This window comes from Oryzias latipes, chromosome 16, assembly GCF_002234675.1.
Source record: "Oryzias latipes chromosome 16, ASM223467v1".
Classification (NCBI taxonomy): Eukaryota; Metazoa; Chordata; class Actinopteri; order Beloniformes; family Adrianichthyidae; genus Oryzias; species Oryzias latipes.
In genome coordinates, this window is record NC_019874.2 from 28883333 (window position 1) to 28909823 (window position 26491).

At 40.6% G+C, this 26491-nt stretch overlaps 1 protein-coding gene and 2 long non-coding RNA genes across 11 annotated transcripts in view; 2 read left to right on the forward strand and 1 right to left on the reverse strand.

Annotated features, from left to right (window-relative positions):
• The window catches only part of LOC101163690 (ras/Rap GTPase-activating protein SynGAP), a 182466-nt gene that overhangs the window by 78744 nt on the left and 77231 nt on the right, over positions 1-26491 (forward strand). The gene's annotated exons all lie outside the window — the stretch shown is intronic.
• On the forward strand, positions 13443-16006 carry LOC111948967. The gene is made up of 4 exons (XR_002874951.1): positions 13443-13493; positions 13894-14027; positions 15547-15672; positions 15964-16006. It is a non-coding gene; the product is annotated as an uncharacterized LOC111948967 (long non-coding RNA).
• On the reverse strand, positions 20926-26327 carry LOC110016714. Its single transcript, XR_002292046.2, has 4 exons — positions 24256-26327; positions 23888-24018; positions 23747-23817; positions 20926-22318 (listed from the first exon to the last, which is right to left on the reverse strand). It is a non-coding gene; the product is annotated as an uncharacterized LOC110016714 (long non-coding RNA).

The following is a 26491-nucleotide window of genomic DNA, read 5'->3' on the forward strand; positions in this document are numbered from 1 at the left end:
TTCACATGGTGACAATTAGCAAAAGTGCCAAAGATAAAATATATCAAACTACATATCAAACATCAAAAACATGGGAAGATATACAGGACCATAGACATTTGGACAGAGACACATTCTTCCTAATTTAGTTTCTGTTCATTACCACAGTGAATTTTAAATAAAACGACTCAGATGTCACCGACTGTAAATTATTCGAAACAAATCACACAATTACAACAAAGAATACAACAAAGAGCAGCTCTCAGACCAACACCACTCTCACAGAACCTTCTCAACCTTTAAAGGTGTATCCAAACCTTCTCCGTTTGGTTCGTTTAAAGTTTGTTTCCAATGTCAGTCTGAAAGTGTGCAGGTGTGAATCCCCTTGTGGATTGGACCAAACACTGATTTCGATCCGTCTACAGAGGTAGTCTCAGTTAGCTTCCATCCAAACCCGGGTACAGTTCACTTACAGTATTGGGCTTTTTTGGATTGAACAAGCACTTGCAGGTAGAGGAAATAAAGAGTTCAGTCGTTTCCTCAGTATCATCACGGTGGGGAAAGCACAAAGGGCCCACTGTTTACAAGCAACCACTAATCACCATTGGAACTGGACCTAGTTTTGATGCACCTAAGTTTTATTCTCTGAAAAAGAAATTAAAAGTGCAGGATGTTCTTTGTGATAAAGAGCCTTTCAGTTGTTTTTCTGAGATGTTTTCTCATTGAGCAGCGAACTGAATGACTTTAGGAGGCACAAACGCAAAAAAGGAAACAGTCAAACAAAAGAAGGGCAGTGAAATGAGTGAAAAATCAGCTAAATCCAAAGAAAAATGGATTCTGACTCTAACCTGAAGTTTCTGAATTTAATGGTTTGATGTTGTGATCATGTTCCATGAGGCGCCCTTCTGCTGCAGTTCTTTTATGATTCTTAATCATTAGCTGTCATGCGAGCAGCCTGCACAGAGAGATCTAAAAAAAGACCTTCACTGAGTGTCGCATTTGGTTTACAGACTATTTCAAATGAATGCGGAGGGTTTTCTTTTTCGAGTATTTTTTTTTTTTAATGTTTGGTTATCTGCACAAAACCAAACCTCAATTAAGACCAAAAAAGGTAATCCTGCCTTTAAATTAACATATTAAAGGCACAACGCCATCTAATGCATTGCTCTGATTAACATTCATGTCTGTGTCTTCACTAGATTATGAGTGAGCCTCATATATACTTATAAACTCAGCTGTCATGTAAAACTCACCTTTGAATCTGGTTTAATGTGCAGGAACCTTATCGGCGTTAGCGATGTGCGCACATGTTCCCACGCTGAAAAACCTGCAAACATTCGACAAACCCGTCAACTTAAAGAGCCCATATCATGCAAAATCATCTTTTTTGAGCGTTTAAGTCTATTACAATGTTATTTCCTCAGAAAAAAAATAACCCCAAAGGAGTAATTGATCCATTCACGTATTTCAAACCTTAAAACCTGCTTTCTGAGCACCAGCCCCTCCCACATCACAAAAGCAAGCGGGTTTCTTCACATTGTGATGTCACAAAGTGAGGAACAGCCCCTTCAAGGAAGAGTCTGCACTGTCAGCCCCGCCCCCAGACTAACACACTTTCTCTGTGGAGCTAGCGGTGATCGGCAAAAGGCTTTCATTTTATTTGAACAATCTTTACATTCATCTTTGCAAAAGTTTGGATGTTGTTTGTTTTCCGTGAGCGAGAGGCAGACACGCTGCCGAGGCTGAGTCTGACGTCAATATTTCATCAAAAAATTGTATATTAGTGTGCCAATGGTTATCTATTATCAAATGTATGGATAGAGTTTGGAGGCGGGACACGCAGGTTTTCAGTCCATCAGACCAGGACAACAGAAAAGCTGGATTACCTGCCAACGCACAGGCTCTGTGAAACACAATATGGTTTTTCTTTGAATGTTGTCTCTGAATATGCCAAACTGCAGCAAAGTGGACACAAAAGCTGAAAGGAAAATGAGGCTGAGATGATGCTTAGGCCTGACACAAACCTATTTGGTACTAAAAATGTTTCCACGGTACCAAAAAAAGGAAAACGGTGCGGATCAGATGAAAATAGTTGAGTTATGAGAACAACTGTTAAACTATAGTTTTAATGGCAAACCAGTTTAAAGTCCAACTGAGATTTGTGAAATCCTCACTTAAGTTCTTGGAAACAATTATGGCAGAAAACTGAGCAACAGAACATTTTATTTAAAAAAGGGTAAATCAAAGAAAAGATGACAAACAGAAAGAACTAAATAAAGAACTGATAAAGAAAGGTTTTCTAACCATGGCAACAATACTGGCAAAAGCCTTAGTTCCAACTACCCTTATGGGTGCATATTGGCTGTGTGGGGGTAGAAATGGTCAAATCTGTAAAGGTAAACCCCTAAGGCTTTAGCTATTTAAGAAGAAGGTAGACTAGTGAACAAACCTAATGGTGGTGAACTTCAGAAACACTAAAAACAAGATTGACATCATCAGTAAAAAAGCAAAAGATGATCTTAAGAAATCTAGAAATTGCTACATAAAATGTCAAGTTGGCTAACAACTGAAATAGTTCAAAAGAAGCTTAATTATCCTTAATTTTGCCAAAAATATCCCAATCACAAAAAATAAAAAACAAAACAAATCATCTAACAGAAGTGTAAAACAAGCAGGTCAATTTTTTCATTTCAATTTCATGGTAAGAACAGTTTATCACATTATCTGAGTCAGGCTGCCTACAAAGTTATGGACTCGAACATAGCTTGATGAAGCCGAACAATGAAAGATATAAAGGGAAATTCCAAATATTGGATTCATTCATTCACTCATTCATTCAGCTTCTAAACCTGCTTTGTCCCTTTCGGGGTCTCGGGGCTGCCAGAGACTAATTTAAGTGCATATAGAGAATTTAAGAAAATCCCCAAATCTTTAAATAGAAGTAATTCGCTTCACAAATGCCAAGAATGCTGGTAATCTCTAATCAAGAAGTTTTATGAAGACAAAGATTTGCTGTAAATTTATTCATGTGTCAGTAAAAAAAACTATGATTTTTAGGAAAAGCTGCTAAAATAAAGCCTAATCTGTTGTTTCAAAGCTGAAATCCTCACTTTTACTGTTTTTTTTTTTAAATTTACGTGAGTGTTGTTCACGAAGGATACTTGACCAACTTTGTGAAAACAAAATTGAGGCTTGAGGTTTCTTTCTGAAGAAGAGCTGACTCATCTCCCCGTCTCCTCTTTGGAGCAGTGAGTGAATAAAAGCGGACCAGAACGCGTCTGCGTTCTGTGTTTGATGGACGTGGACACAGAGGCCTCATGGGAGCGAGGTCTGAACCTGTCAGAGAGCAGCGTTTCCTCTGGGTTGGATCACTGGACTGCCAGAGCAAACTTCGCGCTTTGCAGAGCAGTTTTATCCAAGCTGCATGTTTTTACCTGCTTGCATATTTTAGCTGTACAGAGACAGAGAATTATCATATTTCGAACCACAAAAGGTTTTCTACCTGAATGGAGTTATTTCCTTGGTTAAAGCAGGAAAGGAGGAAGTCAAAAGGCCGTTTAAAAAAACAGAAGTTTTGTTTTTCTGTCTCACTAGTTAAGAATGTCCGTCGAAAACAATGTTTGCATAAAAAAAATGTTGCTCTGGGCGGAGAAAACTCCTTCAAATATGGCCGACTGGGGTGAGAAAAATGTCAAAATGAAACATATACATATAGACAAGGTTTGCAAAACTTTATTAAAAAATGATGAATGCTACATTTAGCTTTAAGTTCAACATTTTTGTTGTGAAAACACTTTTGTTTTTAGTTTTTAATGTGACTTTTCTTCATCTAGAAAACGAAATTTTTGTGTCAAATTATTGTCAAATATGTCACAGGGTTGCAGGCAGTAATGTCGAGTCACGAAACGTCGATTCAACAAAATGCACTTGCTTTTTGAGCAGAAGTGTCTATTAAACTCAAAAAGAAACAGAATAGTACTTTATTGATCCTACAATAGGGAAATTAACTGGTTACCATGCTTCTGATTAAAAAAAAAAATCATCAAGCGATCTCTGACGGCATTTTGTTGTTGCCGAGCAACAACAGCCGATCATATAGACAATGCATCCGCAGACTGCTTCAGACCCAGAAGAGGTAGAAAATAGTCCCAAAAAACACCAGCAGGCATGCCACTAGATTTATTAGGTGTAAAAAATTCCATCAAAAAAATGTATGAGAAAGAGAAAAATGAACAAAAACTCACAAAAGCAGGCTAAGTTAGAGCTAAAGTAACTGGCAGCCTAATTTGGGTACCAGTTAAGAAGAAAAAGGAAAAAAAAATGTCACTATGATCAAAATACCCAACTTTCTTCTTTTTTTTCCAGAAACTTTTTGCTGGCATATGACAAGAGTTAATAGGTTTCAGCTTTACACAGCACTAAGCACAGCACCCATTGCAAAAAAAAATATAGAATTTGCAAGAAGATGTTTTAGAGCAAGAATGGTTATTCTGACCAATAGAATGTAAAAGTCTGGCTTCTTGGAGACAGCAGGCACTTCCTGTTTGGAACGCCAGGGGGGAGGAGTCACTCAGTCCAGTTCCCACATACAGTCAATGGTTGTTCTCCATTGTAAAGGTGTCTTTAATCCCTGACGTTCTCTAGTGGTAGTCCGTACACAAGTGCAGTTTGTTGAATCCATGTTTTGTGAGTTGATATGATGCCTGTGACCCCAAGATGTGTTTTTGACAGGAACTCAATGGAAAAAATGTTGCATTCAAGACAAAGAAAAGTCCTATTCAAAACAGACACGTCAGATAGAAAACCAAATGTTGTATTCATGTGTTTTTTCAAAGTCTGCACAAGTTTGTCTGTATTTCATTTTGACAGTCATCTTACCCCATCGCTGACCCACTTCAGGATGATGGAACTGCAGACAGAAAAAAAGCCGGAATTCTCGGTTTGAACTGGATATTCAAAACCATCAAAGTGAATACTAATGTAACCCAGAATGAGATATCAAACATTCATGAGACGATAATAAAGTGAGAAAACGGAGAAGTCTGGACGGTTTTGTGTTTTCTCAGGTGCTCTCCCTCCTCTGCCAGCTGCAGCTTTCTTTGATATTTCAATATTCTCCAAAAAATCAAACAATCACTGGATTGATCAGCTTTTCTGATGCAGCTTTTGGAGAAGGTCAGGCGATGAAAGGGCTCAGATGAGCATCTTTGCAGAAAACATGACATAGTTGTTCATCTAAGCAGCAGGGTTGATAACCGAGCTACAGATCTGAATGGTGTCCCTCTGAGTTGAGATGAGAGGCTTGGAGGAGAGAGATCAGTCGTCTGCTGGGTGGATGGATACAGTCAGATGGAGTGATACAATGTTTATCTGACGTTATTTTAAAGCAGACACTTCATAACCTTCTCAGCGCTGGGCTGCTGAGCTGATCTTTGTCAGCCTTCTTGAAAATGTTTGTTCACAGCTGGCGTTTTGAGATTCCTGTTTCTTCGACTCCATACTCACAGATCTTTATGCACGTCAAGAAGCAGGATTGCATAACGGGAGACTGGATTTGTCAGTGACAGAGTCGTGGGCTGGTGCGATGTAGCGGTCAGCTGTATCAAATCAAGCTTTGGTTTGAGCGACAGTCCGCTGCCGGCTTTGTGCTCACAGGGGTCCTCAGCTTTTCAGCTGGGCGGTTCTTAGGCAGCTTTGATTGAAGTTGTCAGCACGCAGCATCTGTTTGGCTCTGCTTTTAATCCCTGCTTCTATCTGCCAGGGATCAACACAAAAACTAAGCCTCCAAGAAGGGCCACTCTGTCAAAACTGCTCTATTTCAAGGTGTCTGAAGCTGAAAAATTCCTGAACATTAGCCCCTTTCCACCCCCTACAGCTGCAGCAAGAACAGCACCCGCTGGTATTGTGACATTTCCACAACACCACAAATGCTGTTTGCATGGTGATACTTAATCAGCCTTGATTTAAGGCTCAACCTTAGAGCCCGTGTGGAGAAAAGCCCCGTGGTGTTTCCCACAGACCACATCTGTGCAGCCTCAGCCTCACAACTATCCTTTATCTTAGTTGTATGCACTCGTACAGGGGGTTGACTTGTACCGGTGCTGCAGGTTTTTGGGTCGTCCGGGCCTGTGGTGGGCCATACAGAGGAGCGGTTGCAGGTGTCTTGCAGGTCCCTTGAGGCCTTAACCACTTCAACCAATATAATGAAATTGGAACGTACCATTGTTGTGTTTTGGAGTATCGTGAAGTATTCATGACTTACCTGCACTTAGAATTTTGGGTGATGCTGTCATATTTCGACTTTACTCCACACTCTAGTCGTTAGGTGCGAGTACTGGCTCCTTACTGACCCCGCATGAATGCCACATGCACAGGATGTGCATAGGATTTTTTCTATTTCTCACAGGCTGCACACAAGAATCACGCACTAACAGGCTTCTAGCACAGTCTGCAGGATTTTGGGGGCGGGATTTAAAAAAATAAAGTGTGGAACCTACCTGGCTGCACGGTGGCGCAGTGGTTAGTGCTCTTGCCTCACAGCAAGAAGGCCCCCGGTTCAAGTCCCGGCTGGGGGACATGAACAACTACATCAATGGGGGACCTTTCTGTGTGGAGTTTGCATGTTCTCCCCGTGCATGCGTGGGTTTTATCCGGGATCTCCGGCTTCCTCCCGCTGTCCAAAAACATGCTACATAGGTTGATTGGCAATTCTAAATTGTCCATAGGTGTGAGTGTGAGAGTGAATGGATGTGTGATTGAGGATATTCCACCCTGTGACAGACTGGCGACCAGTCCAGGGCATCCCCTGCCTACGCCCAAGTGGCCGGGATAGGCTCCGGCAACCCTGTGACCCCGAAAGGGAATAAACGGTTAAGAAGATGAATGAAACCTACCTAACTCATCCCTTATATTGTAAACTGTAAGTGGTTGCTACAACCTGTCGCTCAGAGCATGTCCGTACGTGTAAACATTTACACATTAGAGGATCAAAAGGCATTCTTTGTTTTTCTGTGCGGGCCAACTCCACACCCCGTACAGGTTTTCCCATTTTTCATTTGCACACAGCCTGCATTCAGTCAAACTGTTCTACATGCCAATAAACAGCGATCAGAATCAGATCCAATTATTTTTCTTCATGAGAGATTCTAAGATCCTCTGAAACACTGACATGATCTAGGAAATCATATCTAAGCATTAAGCATCAATGAAACCCTGATGATGTTCACAGTAGATCTAAAATGATTCACTTTTAATACCAAACAATAAGACATGTATCCACAGATGATCCTCAGAAAAACAGAAAAGGTACAAGCATGGTTTATGTGTAGAAGGTTCTTGAGAATAAGTTAGTTAGACAATAATTTGAAGTTTGTTGAAATCTGTTAAGTTCCTGATTTTGATATGATTGACAGAAACATCTGGATTATCCTCAACTATTTTGTGGACCGATGAGACAGAAGAGGAGCTTTCTGGATGGAGTGCCTCCAAATATCTGGACTTAAACTGAAAAAGCTCTTACAAACAATAGTAAGCATGGTGGTGGTAGTATGATGATGGCGTCTGGAGCTGGAGGTCTTTAGTGATGGAATCGTGGATTTGTTTTTACCCCCCCGAGAAAAAAAGAAAGTGCAGGAAAATCTTATTTAGATTTATTACTTATTATTATATTCTTGCACAGAATTTCATTTGGTTTTTATTTATTTCTGAACAAAAATGTTTCAGAGTTCAAATGAATATTTGCTTTAAAACATATTGATATTTTGTTTAAGTTTACTGAAATTAGTATTACACTTGAGTGTGAAGAGCATTTTACTTGATCAATTTTTTTCTCCATTGTCCTCTATAGATCCGAACACAACTTTTGTGTTGTTTACAGTAGTTTTATGTGCAAATATGTTTAAAAAAAAGACCACAAAAAACATTTATGATGATATTTAGACTGTGCTTTTTCTATTTGCCTTTTATAGGTCGATAGGGACCTATAAAATAAGCAGTCATAAATATTTAGCTGTGTTCATTTCAGCTCTGCAGTGGCAGTGACATATGGAGCTGAGGAGAAAAAAAACATTTTCAAAGGTCATGAACTTCAGCTGGAGGCTGACTTGGCCGGTCAAAATCCATCAAAGCGAGCAGAGCGGACAAACGTCCTTTTACCGCAGTAAATTTAAACAGCTCACCTCCAAACTTAAAACTCCTGAAGGACAGAAAACCAGCTCTACGAAAGGCAAAAAGGATGAAAACACAGACCAGAGAGTCCCGGTAATGACTCCAGTCAGACCTCTTTCTTATTTATTTATTTTTTGCTGCAATCACAGCTCAAGTTTGCTGCAGTTTGAAGTTTGGCACGTCTCACCTCTGGGATTCCTGCCCATTCCTGGAGCTGGACAGCTCCTGCTGGTGTGCAGTCGTCCAGAAACCCCACCGACTGTCAAAATGGATTGAGGTCGAGGTTTTGAACAGAACGTTCCAGCCGGCTTAAGCTGAAAGGAGAACTGCCGTTCTTAAGGAATTTCTATTAATTGTGCTTTGTTAACTTTCCCTTTAGCTGTGACTTATTTCCCAGATTCCCATCTGTTAACAAACGGACCAACGCTCCCACATGATGGTGCTGCCATCACCGTGCAGGAACAGAAAAAAATTAGACGGTTTGTTTGGGTTTGAACTGGTGGTCAGAAAGGTCACTGTTGAACAGAGTTCCGTTTTTTTTTCCCCCCCCAACATCTTTAAGCCTTTATCCTTTATTTTTCACGATTTAGGGACTCTTTCACAAAAGCAGAATCCTGCAGACTGTTTTGGGGAATAAAATGTTTTAACACCTTCATTTGGTTCAGCTCGCTTTCACACTTAAGTGGATCAAACTGCCTGAAACATGAAGTCAGCAGCTGCTTGTTTTAAGGCAGCTCTGACAGAGACGGAAGGAAAGACGAGGAGAAGAAAAAAACCAGATGGTTCTGCAGCTCACATGGTTCACTTTTATTGGTAAGCAGCTGCACCTTTTACTGTATTTAGCTCAAAATTGGATTCAAACCTTTCTGTAATAAGGTTTTATTTTCTGTTCTTGTGGTGCACTCCCATCTCAAGTTTTCATTTTGCTTCTGCTGTGTGGTCCCATGAAGGTTTTGCTTGCTTCGGGCCAGAAACAAGAATTTGATTAGGTTATTGTTACTGTTGTGATAAATATAAATCCACTGTTGTTTATTTGGAATAAATATATCATTAACACAAAGACAAAATAGATTTTTTTCTAAATTTGAAATAGTTTCTAACTTTTGACAGTTGATCACATGACTTCCTTTCAAAATAAGACACCTTGTGCCACATAGGATCATCTCAATGCAGCACATGTAGTAGTAGATGCTGTAATGTAAGCAATAACAGCAACAATAATAATAATAATGATAAAAATAAATGTATATTCTGTGGTTTGTGGTACATCAGCCAGAAATTCATAAATCGATTAAATTAGAGCTGGCTCCTCTCTCTCTGTGTGGGGTGGGTGGTGCTGGGCCTGGGGTGTCGGCGCCTCCGGGGGTGGGGCCCCTGGGCTGGGTGGCCCTGGCCCCTTTGCTGGGGGGGGGGGGCTGTCCCCAACTTACCCCCTTCCTCATATAACCTCATATTAGGGTGAGGGGGTGGGGGGTCTAGCCTGCGATGCGCCTTGGTGGGGGGGGGTACTTGGCAGTGGCCCCCCTCCTATGGTTTCCGTATGGAGTGGGCCCCCCCCTCTTTCGGTTTTATTTGACATGTAGGGTCCTTGGTAGGGGGGGTGCTTGGACATCACTGCCAGCAAGCAGCAGATGTCCTCCTGGCACCCTACCCGCCAATTTTAACCGCACCTTAGACATTTAGGGCCCCTTGGTGTGGAGGGTGAGGGGACATCACTGTGAGTAATCAGGAGATGTCCCCTTAGTGCCCTACTCGCCAATTTTAACTGCACCCCCCTTAGTACACACACCCCTCCCCCTTCAATATATACATTCCAACATAAACACACACACATGCACACACACACCCTTTCAAACACACATACACGCACACACATTTTGCAAGGAAGGTGGGGCCTGGGTCCATCTGTCCCCTACCCCTTCCCTGGTGGGGGGTGCGGGCCCCTTGGCGATGGCGGCCGTGTCCCTTGGGTGCTGGCTCCCTGGGCCCGGCGGTGCTCTTTCCGCACGGTGGGGGGGTTCATATTACACCTGAGCCGGGGGTGTTCGTGTCCCTGGGGGGTGGGTCCTGGTCCTTGCCCCTGAGCGCTGGGCCCCGCCAAACTTCCAACATGGCCGAGCCTGGTCGGGCCATATTTATAACACCCCTTGTGGGCCCTCTTTTTTCCCCGGGGTTCCCCCCTCCTGGGCGGGGGCGGCGGGCCCCTGCCTTGCTCCTCCCTGGACCAACCGTGGGCCGGGCGGATGGCTGCCTGGAGTGCGGAGCGGGTCTCCCTTGGGGGGTCCTGGCTCGTACCTGGGGTAGGGGTGGGGGGATGCCCGGAACTCCTGGGTGGTGGTGGGGTGCTCGTTTGGGGCTGTGGGCGTCCTTCACCGGTGGGGCCCTGCGTTGGGCGCTCCCGGCGCGGCGGGGGGGCTGCTCTCCTGGTTGGGCTGGGGCGGCGCTCTCTTTCCCTCCGTGCCTCCCTGCTCTCTGGCTCTGGGGGCCTTGCGGCGGTCCTGCTGGCCCTGGCCTGGGTGGCGGGCTTGGTCGCCCGGGCGGCGGTTGTTCCCTGCCGGTTCCCGTGTGGCGTTGGGGGGATTTCGGCTGCCGCTGCTGCTGCGGTGGGGGTCTTGGGGTGGGGATGGCTGGGCACTCTCCCTCCTTCTAGTCACGTTCCACCATCCATTTTAGAAGAACATAAACACTCACCTGAGCACAGGTGTTAGCTCACCTTTGCACTAACAGTTTGCATGATTGAATGACTGAAATATTTCACACTAGTTGGTTTTAAGGCATAAGTATGCGTGTGAACACTATCTGTTTTGTGTACATGTCGACAGGTGGACATTTTTGCAGCTAGCAGGTGTGTTTATAACATTTGAGTGTGTGTGTGGATAGGCCCCGCCCTTTTTGTACTACATTTGAACCTTACCATAATGATTAACAACCAGTAAACTTGTTGCTGTATGCTGCTTCATGGTCTTACCCCCCTTCCCCTCCTATTATCACCCTCCTACCCCCCCTCTCTACACTGTCAGAAAAAAGGGTACGGTTGGGGTACATTTGTGAACACTTAGGGTACAAATGGTGAATTTGTACCCTAAGTGAGTCATAATTACACCTTAGGGTACTCATATGTACCATTTAAGGATAAAAAAGGTACAAATATGTTTCCAACCATCAGAGGGCCCATATTTGGACCCTTTATTCCACAAACAAAGGTACAATCACTTGTGTGACAAAAGTAATAATTCAAAGTGTATGAAACGTCACCCAAAATCATTTAATACGTTGTTGGTTATTTGGAAAAGATGCACAAAATAACCAAATATATTTAAGAGACCACACATCTTTTATGACTAGTTCTGAACAGTACACAAGCACGTTATATTTTATTGATTGTGCAGAGCATCAAGATAATAACTTTTAAACATGTGTGAGCCTGTTTTTTTTTACTTATATAAGAGCTGTTTTAAGTTTTGCCTTTAATTTAGAGCAAAAGCACAATGTAGACAAAATTATTTGATGATTTTAACCTTATATGGTGTACTTTAACTTGGCCTAAGTTCAATTTAAATTTCTAGTCTTTGAGCTGTTAATTTAAGTTATTTTTTTTCTAATCATACATTCTCATAAAAAAGTAAATTTCTCTGTTACTACGTTACATTATGTGTACATGTTAGTATCTTTTAGCTTTTGTACCTACACAGGAAAAATGAGAGAGTACTTTTTTCGGAGTTACCATCAGTAATTTTTATTTAAGTAGGTGTAAAAACGTAGAGGAAATATGTTGGAGTAATCCAGCGAGACCACGCCCACTCTACTTTCTTAAGTTTCGTTTCTTCCGCCATTTTGTTATCCCGCTGTGGACGGAGGAAGATAGAGGCTGTGACTGAGGTAAGTCTGCTAATTGCTCAAAAATAAGTTGGAAACTTGTTTTAAGCGGGTTCGGTTATTTTATCTGTAAGGAATAACTTTTGTGTAGAGGAATGCTGTTATTCCACCGTGTATGTGCCTGTGAGGAGATTGAAAACTACGAGCGGGAGTTTGCTAACGGTTAGCCTCAGCCGTTTGAAGTTCAGCTAAATGCAGCCATTAAATAAATTAAGCTGTTGTTTTTATTGGTGTTGTACCGCGTTCCGTTAAATACATTGAAATATATACATTTTATCACTAGATAATTCTGTCGCCGTTTTACCGATGTACGCTGGCGTTGATGCACCGGTTGTTGTTGCCTACCCCCCCCCCCCTCTTTTTCTTTTTCTTTCTGTCTTTCTTAGTAAGGAAGCCAGCTACATTTGAAACGACCAGCTCCATAATTCCTACTGATATTTATCAGGTCCGTCGAATTCAATGCGTTTATCATTTTAATCTGTAATGTGTAGGAGTCCAATAACTTATTTATTTATTTTTTTTTTTTTACACCGCAGTATGGCAGTCCTTCCCATTTATATGTCAGCCTGCCGTAGCTGCTGTGCGCGCGCAGCCACCATTTCTCGAATGCAAGACAGTGACAGACTGTTTAGGTTGTCATGATCGCTCATTGTTGGTCAAGCGAAGTTTACACTGTGTTGTTGATTTTGATCATTCTCCTGCAGATTTTTTTTTTTTAAATGGAGGTCCGTGATTCCAGATACTCGTCACGATTTCCCATACCAAAAACTCATCTATAAACCAGGAAAAAATAATTTTTTTTAATGAAATTCCAAGAAATAAATCTGTAGGTCCTTAGAAGCCAGTGCATTGTCGTCAGTGTTTTTTTTTTTTTTTTTTTTTTTTAGCAGTTCTGCAAATTCTGCAACATTGCTGTGGCAGCTAGTGTGAACTGTATATTTGCCATTACTATTTTAAAATGTATTAATTCATTTGGAACAGGGCTTAGATCTGAATAAATGCTGTGTTGGTACCTTTTGGTGTTGTAATGTTTTTTCTTTTTTGTAATATATTATTTTTTTTCCCACCAGGAAAGATGCAAGCTGTGCGTGAACATGTCGAACGCCAAAAAAAAAAAATGTTTTGAAGTTCAGCTGACCTTCAAATCCTTTTGGGAATGCGTTGAGTGGAAACATCACAATTTCCAGCATTTTTCTTTACAGGAATCAGTCAACTTTGTGGATAAACTGTCAGCTGTGATGCAAACAGATTTTTTTAATTGCTTTTTAATTTAAAGATAATTTCTGTGCTGTATTCTAAACATAATTTTGCTGTGTTCACAGCTGCCAAAAAGTTCAACATCCCAACCTTGGACTTGAAAGTGTTTGATGACTCAAAGACAGAAGTTGATGAGCAGGTTTTTGATCTCCTGTTGAAAAACCCAAACTTTGGTGTGTTGGAAATTTGTCTGGCCGAAGATACAAATCCAGAAGGTGAAGTTTTTCTTTTAAATTGTCATTTATCTATTTTGTTTTGAATGGTTTTGGGTAAATTCCCCTTTGATGCCTGAATTTATTTCCAAGGGAAATAATCTGTGTTTTTGCTTTAAAGTACATGCTAAATTAAGAACGTTTTTGAGCTGAAGAGTTTTGATTATGTATTTGCATCAATAGGAGTCTGAGGGGTTGATGATTTATTTGACAGGATAGTGTGGGGAACAAAACACGGGCAAATAAGTGAGTTTTTTATCCTATTGCTGTCTTAGACAAGATAATAAATCTGCTAAACACTTAAGTCGGTCAGTATTTAAAAATCTTTGTTTTTACTTTTTTTGTTTTTGCTATCATACTTATTTAAATATTACAGTAACTGAAAGCTTTAATATTTTGACAGATCAGCCGAGTTGTCCTGCATAGAGCTGCAATAGCAGTTCAAGTGGAGATTTTGAAGTGGACTCAGATGACACCATAATATTACAACACAGTCCTACAACAAGACGAAGACTTGAAGACACCTCTCTTGCCAAAGTAAGTAAATAATCTTTTCACAAAGTCATTTCAAGCATTCAAAGTCAGGCTGTCTTTCCAATTCAGTTTAGTTGTCAAACAGTGCAGTATGGCATATCATCCAAACTAGTTTAAAGTTTTCTAGGGAAACAGCAGATTGCACCGAGTAAGTCACAACACATTGGAATACTGTCCTCATCATACAAGCATATAATTCTTCTGTATTTCCTTCAACAAAGCTCTGCATAATTAACAAGATATTGACTATACGGGCGACAGTGGCTCAGGTGGTTGAGCGGGTCGTTCAATGACCGAAGGGTTTGCGGTTCGATCCCCGTTCCCACCAGCCAAAAAATGTTTTCAATATAATTGAAAACATTTCAATTTCAAAACATTTCAATATAATTGAAAACATTTCAATTTTTTCAATTATATTGAAAAAATGTTTTCAATATAATTGAAAACATTTTTTAATAATAATAATATAATTATTATTAGACAAAGACAGACATTGATTATGCAGTTTTTGAGGGGGAAAATGTTTTCTGGGACATGGTTTCTGCAGTTCAATTGGAATTCACCTTCAAGTTCTTGACAGGACTGTTTTGCAGAGTTAACCGGCCTTAACTTCCCATCATGCCATTGTTTACGCTCCCGTTACCTTACAGTCCCTCACAACCCCCAAGCAACAGAATTGGCGTGCAATATTGGAGCTATCCAGCCTTATAGATGTGAGCCAGATGCCAACTCAGACGAGGAGAATGAAGACAAGCAGAGCAGGGAGCTTGTGGCCTGCCAAATGTAGCTTGTACATAACAACTACAAGCTTTCTCAAATTACATCTTTTCATCTGCTCCTGATTCATCCCAATTTGAGAAAATAAATATTCAGAAACACAGTATTATTCTTAAATCTTATAACAATATGTCATCATAAAAATGCTACTTTTTAAAAAATAACTTTCATTGGAGTGGGTCCCCCATTTTTAACATGTCGCAGTATTTTTCTCATGAGCACGTTTAAAAGAACACGTTTAAAACTGCACATCTGAGTATTTACTCAAATTGGGATGAATCAAGAACAGACAAAATAAATGCAGTTTGAGGAAGGTCTCTATTGTGACGCACCACATGAAATGAAGTGGGTCCGAGTCCCTCTGCTCTGCTCTATTCTGATGCTTCCACTTGCAGACAAACAGATCCATTAACATCTTCATCATACTTGTCTGAGCTTGATCTAAACTATGGCCGGAAAGCTTCAATATTGCTCACCATTTTGGTTTCACCACTAATGTTAGTTTTAGGTTGGATGGACTAAGCTAGCGGGAGAGGGCGTAAACAAAGGGATGATTGGACATCAGCAGAAGGTAACTACTGTGTCAATAGCCCCGCCTACAACTCAGAAGTTAATTTCTGATCAACTCCAAACCACTCTGCACAAACTGTCTTTAAACATCATCTCAAAGTGCTTTAACCCCAGTATCAGTGCTTGCAGTTGTATTTTTTATTATTAATATGGACTTTTAAATTTGATCCAACAGGTGGTTGCTGTCATTGGTGAGGATGCATCATCCGTTGAAGATCATGTGAATGTCCTGCATATCCAGTACAGCAAGGTGCGAGAGGATATACTAAAGAATTACCCTTTCTTGAAGACAACCTCACGGGTCAGTGACATTTTAAATCAGTTCTCAGCTTAAAATACATTTTGAATGTCAATATAAGCTGAGACATCTGCTAAAATGACCATTAACAGCTTTAACTCAATTGTAAAAACATTGTAATTTTCTAAACCCATATATAAATATATAGTCATTCAAGCCAAATAATATTTATACAATGGGATCACTAAAGGGAAATGGCAATGAAAGGGGCAACAAAGAATATTAGTGTTTTATGTCTTTTGTTTGTTTTAGTTAAAGTGAATGATTAATTTTCTAATTTTCTTCAATTTTCAGTTGTTTGATGTTGACCGAATGCATCCATCACCTGTCAGTTTAAGCCAGCGCTTCAAGGACGGCGTTTACCAGTATTGTGCCAAAGGTGCTTGAGCTTGTTCAAAGAAAAGCTCCATTAGCCAAAGAAGCAAGAGAAGAGATGCTTGCAGAGGATCTACTAGGTATTGACATAAACGTAATCCTTGGTAATCTTTAGTGTGTTTTATAGTTCTTCTTTTTAGAATTCGTATCAATATTATCTTATCACATTTATGCATTTTATTATTTAAATTATGCATTTAAACTTGGTTATAAGTTTACTTTTTTATTATCTATTTTTAGAAAATGTAGAATGCAGTAGAAAGATGTACTTAAAATGAGGTCTAGTGCTTCTTTTGTTAATGTCACAAGTTTTATTTCATGGTTTAAAAATGGTAACTGAAGTGCTATGTGCTGTTTACAATTGATCAAATGTTAAGGTTATAGTTACAATGAATGCAATGTGAACTGAAGGAAAAATATAGATTTTTCATTATTGTAAAATTGCTAATAATTGTAAATGTATGCATCCTGTTGTGATACTGTACATACTGTGTAATGTCAGAATTGTAATTGTTTTGAATGTTTAATAAATGTGATAAACAGTATACTGGTCTTTTAATGTGCTGTATCTGGTACAAATTTGCCATCAAAGGGTACAAACGGCTTGTCACTGGGGCAGTACCCTTAAAAGAACAAATTTGTACCTTTTTTAAAGGTACATTATGGTACCATAGCACTATAAGGTACAATTTAGTCCACAGAGGTACATATTTGCCTTTGAAAGGTACATACTGGAAGGGTACAGATACGTACCAATATGAAAGGGTACAACATTTGTACCCTTGAGGGTACTGCCCCAGTGACAAGCCATTGTACCTCTAAAGGTACAAATTTTGCACATTTTTTCTGACAGTGTAACGTCCCTCTCTCTTCTTCCCTTTTTTCCTTTTCCGTCCGGTCCAACACCAAAGATTTTCAAACATGATTGAAATTAATAAAGTTTGGCCTCAATTACAAAAGGGGTTTATTCAGACATACCTTTGGTTTGTCTGAAGATTAATAACCCCTCTTGTTAAAGTAAAATATGTCCAACACAAGAGGCCCTCAGCTCTCATCTGTCTGCCTAGCTGTTGGACAGGACAAGTTAAAAAAAAATAATAATAAAAATAAAATAACTTTATTTTTATTTTTTTACTTTACCACTTACTTACTTCTAACTTTAGTTACTTTTAAGAATGAAAAATCTTTTATTTTTTCTTTAACCAGAGAACCACAACACAGGAAATTCAGCCTCAAGTGGAGAAATTCTGTTTTATTCTTTTTGTACCAATAAATTGTTGTTTATTAAAATGTAATTATATATAATTACATTTTATATATAACTGAATTATATATATATATATATATATATATATATATATATATATTACTCTTAAGTTTAAAGCTCTTTTATGAAGTTTTCCTTTTTGCTCAACATGATGAATAATTAAAATAAAAAGAAAGGCAGACATGTTGGGGTCTGTGCTCCCTGATTGTGTTGATTTCAGTAAAGCATCAACACCCAGCTGTGTAGTTCAGAGATTCCTCCACCTCCTGCTTTCTGCTCCTGGATGAAAAAACTAAAGCATCAGGGTTGGTTGTTCTGGTTCTTGCGTTTTTGTTGTTCTGCTGTTGTTCACCGTTTTCAGATGAAATGTTCTGCTGGTGTCTTTGCTGCTGATTTTGATACAGAACCAAACTGGTTTGTGTGTTGCAATGTCAGCTGGTGGGGCGAGAGACAGGGATGGAACCACGAATTCAGACTGTTTATACAATTTAAAAACATTTTCACATTTTCCCTAGGGGAACAACTTCAGGGGAATTTGAGTTAGCATCAGTTTGATGCTTTTTTTTTTTCATTTTTATGTGAGTGACTTGTCTTTTGTCTGCATTTTGGATAAACAAGGCTGGCATTACATGATCACAATTTTCATTTACAAGATGCATCATCAAATCATGAAATCTTTAAATTGATTATTCTCTAAAATTAATTATTTTGTTTTTGGGAGCACACAAATACTATTTCATCATTTCATTTATAAACCGTCCATCTTTGTTTCCACCTCTTTTTTTGCACCTTTCTATTTGTTTGAGTCTGGAAAATCCTCTGCAGTTTTGCGCCTGTGGCTCTGACTCCTACGGTCACACCTTTCCATCAAAAGACAGACAAACCAGCAGATTTCTCTGGTGCCACATCAAACGACAGCAGCTCCTGCGTCATTTGTTCCGCCACATCTGCATACACCAGCGCGAGATGAAGTACGCCTGCTGCAGCTGCTTCGTGTGTTTAAACTCCTCAAACTTGTCGGCTTCAAACGCTGCGCAGGTTCACCTTCCCGCCAGATGGTGGCTTTTTCTGCAGGGAAGTCTGTCTTGCTTTCACTTCTTTTACTTCCTATGTTTTTGCACATTTGTCACTCAAACTGATTCAGAACTGAATTATATTTCTGAAGGAAGGGATTAACCAAAACTTTACGGGAAGCTTTAGTATACTTTGTTTGAAAGTAAAGAAACGGGAGGATCTCAGAAAGAAACTTTTCTCACTGGATCTAAAGAAATTTAAGAACAAATGAGAAATTAAGTCTGACATGTGTCAGTCTGAAAGGGTAACAGTCCTGTCTGCTGACTTTGGGACTCAGCAGACTCAGGATTCAGGAGCAAACAATCAAAATGAGTCCAAAAACCCAACAAAAACTCATCCGAAAGGTCATTAGAGAAGCAGAAGAAGACGGAAGGAGGGTCAGACCACACTGGTCTCAGGTTCAGGTCAGCGTCCATGATCCGGCAGTCAGAAAGAGACAAACATGGAGAAAGTTGCTGCTGAGCAACGAGAACACAGATGAACATCTGGATGCTCCACAAAACCTCTGGAACAATGTTCTGATGAAACACCAGAGGAACTTTCTGGAAGGAGTGCACCTGTGAATGTCTGGACTCAAAAAGAACATGAGAACAACAGTCAGGCATGGTGGCGGAAGTGTGATGGTGTGTGGCTGGAATAGCCATGAATTCTGCACACCAGAATCCCGAAACAGAACCACCTACACTGTTTCAGGACTTGAGAGAACTCAGGTTCAGGAGCCCAGCCGAGAGGAAAGTCCACCTTTGATCAGACCAAACAATCTCGAGGTTCTGTTTTTGATGATTGGAAACAGTCGCTCATGATAAAATAAAATCCTACAGTCTAAATTCAGCCTTGCTCTGTAATAAAGCCCACAGCCTCTGGAGGGCAGTGTCTTTGGACAGTTGAGGATCAACTCTAATGGAATCTGGTATAAAATCATGTACAGCTCAAAAGGTTCAAGCTGAGAAATCAAAAATATTTTTTAGCAGCTACAGAGTAAACCATTCACAAGGCCACGGCGCTTTTTTTTTAAAATAAAAAAACCTCCAGCTTCCTGTTCCCTTCCACAGAGCAACAGTTGTGAACCCGATTGGGTGGTGCGCTGCTGATGGATGTGGACCGGCACAAAGAATAACCTTGATGGAGCTGCTGTAACCCTGACGACAAAGCCGGACAAAAGAGGAAAAACAGAATTTGGGGAGAGGAGGGGAGGAGGTGGTGGTCAGCATGGCAGGAACAACAGCCATTCTCTGCAGAGCAGAGCTCCACGTGAAATTCAAGCTGTGATGGAGCACATGTTTCTATTATTATTATTATTTAAGTGATTTTTAAATAGAAAAAGCTTTCAGTCTGACTCCAAAGTCACATTTCTCAAATATCTGAGAAGATTTAAAGTGTTTTTTTGATTGAAACATTTCTTGATTTAGTCCCTTTGAGAAAAGAGTGCAACTATTTCAGAAAATGTCTTTCTATTTGGAAAAAATCTATGGTATTAATGATTTCGGACCCCTAAGAGGATTTTGAGAAGCGGTTTGGTTTGTTACCTTCATTCATATCAGCATTAAGTAGAGCTATTAATAAGCTACCATTGACATATCTGCAAAAACCTAACCTAAAATGTACCTGTTAGGAGAATGGAATGGACTCCAATCGGTGTGTTTGCCCTAAGTGGGTAATTTTTGGGGTGTTTCATTAAATCTAAAAAATAAAATAAAAACCTGACACCTTCCTTAGATCCACTTTGATGTTACTCAACTGAATGCTAACTGTTGAATTTTTTTTTCCACAAACAATAGCTGGTATTGAATTGTATGTTTTTACATGGGAAATGTCAAATTGATTCAACTGTAGCAATAAGAAAACTGAAGGGAAAAAATGTTGATCCATTGCCTTCTGCTGGTCGGTCCCCCACAATGAGATTTTGCAGTGCACAAATGTGAGGTAACATTTGGCTTTTTGGTTTGCCCTCAACAACCCTTTAATTGAATATCTGCATACTGGGAGGACAGAAGATGGAAAAAGGGAGGGAAGGAACTCGCTGGAAAGAAAAGGAGGAAAATTGGACGGAGTGTGAGGAAGGAAGCAAGAAGGGGAAGGGGTGGCTGCTGTTGTCAGGCCAACAGCGCCTCTGAGTCTCTCTGTCACCTCCAGGTTCATAGCCGCTCTGTGATGATGCCTTCTTCACCCTGGAGGAAGATAAGCCTGTATTACGTGGTGTGTGGAGGCCTCTGTGGGATGCTTACGGAGCTCAGTTGGCCTGTGTTCTCGTCCTGACGTGTGTGTGTGTGTGTGTGTGTGTGTGGGTGCATGTGACAAAAGCAGCAATATGTTCGCAGTATTGTGCAGGTTTAGAGTGTTGTGTCACCTTTAACTGTGAAAGTTATTTTGAAAGTCTGTAAACATCTGAGCGTTTGTGTGCTTCAGTTTAGCTTCTCGATGGAAGCTTTTCTGAACTGAATGGAGCACATGCAGTTCACCAAGTGACCACCGGGAACTGTGCTCCAAAACAAGCCAACCTTCACTCCAGTCTTCAAACACTAAAAAGCTATAAATGTGTTTATTTTGACTTAACCCTTTAACAACACTACAGTGTTGACGTTCTTTCAACTTGCGTAACATTTATGCAGTTAACACAAAGGATTCTGTCGCAGGAAAAGCTGCTTTTGCTTCGTTATGTGTTGCTACGTTCACACCGGCTTTGACATCCCGCGTTCAAGCCACCACTTCCAGTAATCAAGCTGACATCAGTAGAAATGTCGAGGTTTTAGGAACTACTACAGAGTTTTGATACAAAAGCAGGTTTCCGTGGATTTCCATGAATTTGAGCTCTAGTGAAACGTAAACACTTGTGTAAAATCGGACTTTTGGACATGGGAGTCAATGTGAAATTCTTGCCTTCTGAAACCTGCGTCTTGCATTTTTTTGGTGGAATTGCAACATTTGGCCCTCTAAGATTTAGGGATGGAAGATCAGGACTGAGTTTAAAAGTGTATGCTTTCCATGACGTTCATACTCACGGTCAGAGTAGAAGCATGACGCCTTGAACTTAGGACTTCAAAGAAATAAAAAAGCAACATGATAATCAACTAGGGTTTGGTTTCAGTTCTTTAACTTTGATCCTAAATGTGTTTATTCTTTAGCAAGTTGTTTCTGTCATGCACACAGCGCCACTCTAAGGAAAAGTAAAGTAGCGCTGCAGGGACACTCACAAATTGTCCAATTTTACAGCATCTGACAACTAAATAGAAAGATACATGAATTGACTTATGATATATTTTCTCCCAAACTGAAGGATCATCATCAGCATCATACTCTTTGTGAGCAGATAGTCTTTATAGCAGAGCCAGTTAGGTTGATTTTTCTGACAAATTTGCATTGCAATTGTTCCAAAATGTCTGTTACGCCCCAGTCTCAATAATTCACTGGAAATGATCGCTTTGATTCCTTGTGAAGTTGGTTTTGAAGAACTTACGATCCCTCTGAGCCGATTCCTGGGCTGCATCATCCTCACTCGGCTTTGGCTTAAAGCCCAGAAAAATGGCAGCTTGCGCATGTACAGCCTTTCCACCATGTTCAACCATCCATCAAGCCGTCACAAAAAGCCAAACCTCCTGAGCAGCACTTCTTTATGTAACTCTGGGTCCCATCGCCTCCGTCCATTTTTTCTGCTCTTCAGGAGTCTGGCTGTCACACGGTGTTTCTCTGTTACGACTCCTCTGGTTCAGTGCCCTCCTGTCAACCGACCCCCCCCTCCTCTGTTACCAATCCATCTGAAACATGGAGCCTGACACTAGCTGCTGTCGGCTCTGCGGTGGATCCACTCCAAGTGGAGCTGATTGCTTGTGAGCTGCAGTCTGACAGGGGGTGTCTGATGGACGTGGCGTGCGATTTCCAGTGGAGGTCATGTGACCTGTGGTTAATACTGAGGCTCCCAGAGACTTTGTGTCTTCGCTAAAAGACAAAAGCAACAAAAGACCAAGCTGAGACAACAAGAAATGAAGAAAGTTTCGACACCGCGAGAAATAAGTCAAACGTTCTTGCCACCAATGGGGTAAGAAAAATGGTCTCACCAATAGTTTTTATTTTAAGAACAAAATTCTCGTCATCAAGACAAACTAAGATAATTTTGCGGTTGAAAAACTTTCTCGATAAGACTATTTGTCCTGCAAGGCAGAAAATAAGAAAGTTAAGCTTTTCTTTACTTTTAGTGTTGGCTTCCAGAGTATTTTACAAATAATCTTAAAAAATGCCTTTATACTTTTTATTAAAATTATAAGTTGTTGACTCCTAGGATTTGAAAGTTTTTTGGGGGTTATTTTTTGTTTTGTCATATTTTCAACATTTACAAGCTATTCACCGTTGCTTTTAGAAACAACTTTTACTTTGAAAGACCCTTTGACTTTACTGTTCCATAATTGATCAATTGAATCATCGATGTAAGCAATGATAACAGACATGCAGCACAGCAGAACAAAGGAAAAGAGTATTACTACATCTAAAACAGGCCCATCCTGCAGGGCGACAGGTCGTAGTGAACACTTATCCCTTGTGCTATCTTAGATGACCCCACCCTTACTTTGACGTGTTCTCCCTACCATGACAAAGGTGGATAAAGGTGGAAAGATTTCATGTAATCCATGGACACCAGTGAAGATCACAAATCATTGAAGAAAAAGGTTCAGCGCACTGTCTAGTGGGTCTAGATGACCCAACGTTAAAGTGCCTAGGATAGCACAAGGGTTACACTGTCAGGATGTGGTGGTGAAGGACACCCCCAGAGTAAACCAAAGCAAGACAAAACCACGGAGAACCAAAAAGGTGACCCAAGAGAGCAGAACAGAACAGATGACCCGACACTGGAGAACTGAAAAACCAGACACTTAAATAGACTGAGGGGGATTAAGTAATTATAGCCAGCTGTGGATGATCAACCTAAACCTGCTGAGACCGAACACCACAAAAACACCACAAAAACCCAAGCACTAAATCCTTATATAAACAACACGTAAGGGTAAAAAAGGGGGAAGTAGGTGAGACGCAGGCATGTCTTACGGATTTTTTTTTCAACCCCCACGAAGCCTACAGACTGTGCAAGACGCCCATTGGTGCCGTTCACGTGATACGTGTGCGCTCCTTGCGTGCAGCCTGACTGTTAAAAATGAGGAAATTGGATAGAGTGTAGTTTGTGTAGACATTCGACCGGTGTCACTTGCGTATCTCGTGCACAAACCATCCGTGCACGTTTGTGTAAAGTCAGTAAGGAGCCAGTACTTGCACCTAACTAATGACTAGAGTGTGGCATCAGGTGACAGCATCACTTGTACGTCATAAGTGTGCGTAATTTGCATAAGCCTTACAAATAATTCACGATACACTTACCACACACTTACTAACAACGGAACATTCCATTTTCATTTCAGTGGAAGCCTTGATAGAGTGGAATAAAGGTCCTGTTCAAGTAAAAAGATGTCAGAACAAAAGACAGGAAGTTTGATAAGGTCAGGAAGCATTTGACCAAACCTTTTGAAGACGATATCTGAAAATATTGAACTGATCGTTTCTCTATTAATAAACTGCCAGCCAGACATTAGTTTTGAGGCCTTCAGCTTTTGATGATGGTGGATGAGCAAACTCCTGCAGCCGTATCGTCCCTGGGAACAAAGATGAGAAGCCGGTGTGAGGCAAAAAGACAGAAAACAGTTCAGAGGACTCGTTGTCTGCTTGATCAGCTGCTGTTTTCTGAAAACGTTTTTTTTTTGGGGGGGGGGCAAACAACACGTTAAGCCAGAGCAGTTTTTGCCTCCTCTGGCAGAAGTCTTGAACAACAGGATAAAAACTGCAGCAGCTTAATTACTCATAATTAAATTCATGTTGTGGACTTAACGTACCATTCAAACTGGCGTCAAACTTTCCATCTCTTCACGGTCATGAAGATGGGAAAGTGCCTAAAGTGTGAACAGCAGCCATTATTGTTCCTCATCTTCTGGATGAAGGAAGTCTTTCCATGGAAACATGCTGTTGTATCAGCTTTGTTCACCAACCTGAGGACATTTAAAATCTCATTAACACTTTAGTCTTGAAAGATTGTGAATTGCAATGCAGAACCACAGCTGGATATGAACTGAGGCAGAGATCACTGAGACAACCGGGAGAAAAATCTTTCAGACTTTTTTTTTAACCGTCACTGCAATATAGAGGAAAACACGTACATGTTTTTATTAGCCTTAAACTTGCAAACAAAAAGTAGCTGTGTGAAACTATCTGATATGTAGAAAATAGAAATGCAGTTTTACGGTTTCCCCACGCTTCAGTTCAAACATCAAATCTTAGGTCACCATCTTGTTTTGGTTAGATATTTGATTTGAGTATTACAAAACAACAACAAAAAAGTAATACATTCAGAATAATATATATTTTTTAATTTCCTAATAATAGCAACAAGGAAGAAAAATATTTCAATAGACTCATTCTAAGCCTAGTTTAATGTAATAAAACAAAAATGTATTAAATTAATCAATTCAACATATACAGTGATGCAACGTTTCACTTTTTCCATGATTTGGTTCAATGTTGTATCATATGGTTCAGTTTTGATTTATAATCTCGACATTTGATACATATTTAACACACGTGATGACATTTATTATTCCATAAAACAGGTTCCCACTATTTCACAACCTTTCTTTCCTTAAGCAGAAGTGTTCTGCAGCTAGATTCTGCTGAACATGTTGTTGTGCTGAAGTAAAGGCTTTTGTTACTAAATGTCAAGCTACTCTTTTCATTTTCCATTTTTGATATTTGCTCAGCCTTCAAATATTCATTGGCACACTTTGTAATGATTCATGACTGTCTTCGACAGCCATCTTTACAAGCTTTGTTTTGTGGAGAAACAGACCTTTTCATTTTTGCACAAATGTGTGAGCTGACACGCAGGAAAAACCAAACTTGTGAATGTTGAAACAAAGGGAGTTTTCAAACTGGTTTGCACCAAGAGATGTGGTAAAGTGGCAGTTATTTTCCCTCCCTGCTTTAATGCTTCAGAATCAGATGTGTTCCCACGAATGACGATGTGCATCAGAATCTGAAGCTGCCAGCTTGGTGCGACCTCCCACGGCGTCCACCCTGACAACAGCCAGATGTGATTGATGCTTTTGGGACAAGCTTGATGGTCTTGACTTGTTTACATTGGGATTACAGGCGTGAGCGCTGGAGCTGCGTGAGCTTCTTAAATCAAGTGTTGGTTTTAAGCTGATAAGAAAGCTGATGAAATGTTTGCAGGAACGCAGCACGAGATGGAGAAGAAGAAGAACAAGAAGAAGAAGCGACAGATGAGAGAAAATAATGCAGGCTGTGGAGGGAAAAAAAAAGATTAGTACCACATAGTTCATCAGGCTTAGCTTACCATCTTAAACGGTAACCATGGAAATAATTATAGAGCAGACTGTTTAGAGACAGACAGAGGAAAAGGAAAAGAAGAGAGGGAGAACATCCTCTGTTGCCTACATGTTGAAATGCAAAAGCTAACGTCCTGCTGGAAGGATGGTTCAAACTGTGACCTTCATCCCTGTTTGTCTGCAGCTGCTGCAGACAAGAGCATTATCTTCAGCTTTTTGCTCAATCACAAAGATAAATGATCAAATGCACATTTAAAAAAAAAGCAGAAAAAATATCCTGAAACACATACAAAAAAGTCGCTTCCTAGTTGTCATGGCAACCTATCCCAGATACCTCTCCAGCTCTGCATGTGCTGATCTGTGCTGGAAGCTCAACAAGCAGGATGTCATTAATGAAAGTGATGTTTCCATTCATCTCAGCCTCCTTTAGTCTTGTCAGAATCGTACTTAGAGGGGGGTGATGACACGCACCTCCTTCCTGCACCACGTGCACGGGCGCGTGATAGCAAAAAGGTGTGAGATGCGTATCTAGAGAGGATGAGGAAAAAAAGGGGAGGGTGAAGTAAGTGCTTAAAGTCGCTCCACAGCCCAGCAGGGGTCCGTCCATCCGTCTCCCAGCCCCACCTTTCCTGATCATCCCTCCATCCCTCTCTGCTGCTGGAGGAAGAGGAGGAGGAAGAGGAGGAGGGAGCGTGCAGAGCTTCGGAGCTGCTGCTGCCTCCGAACTGTC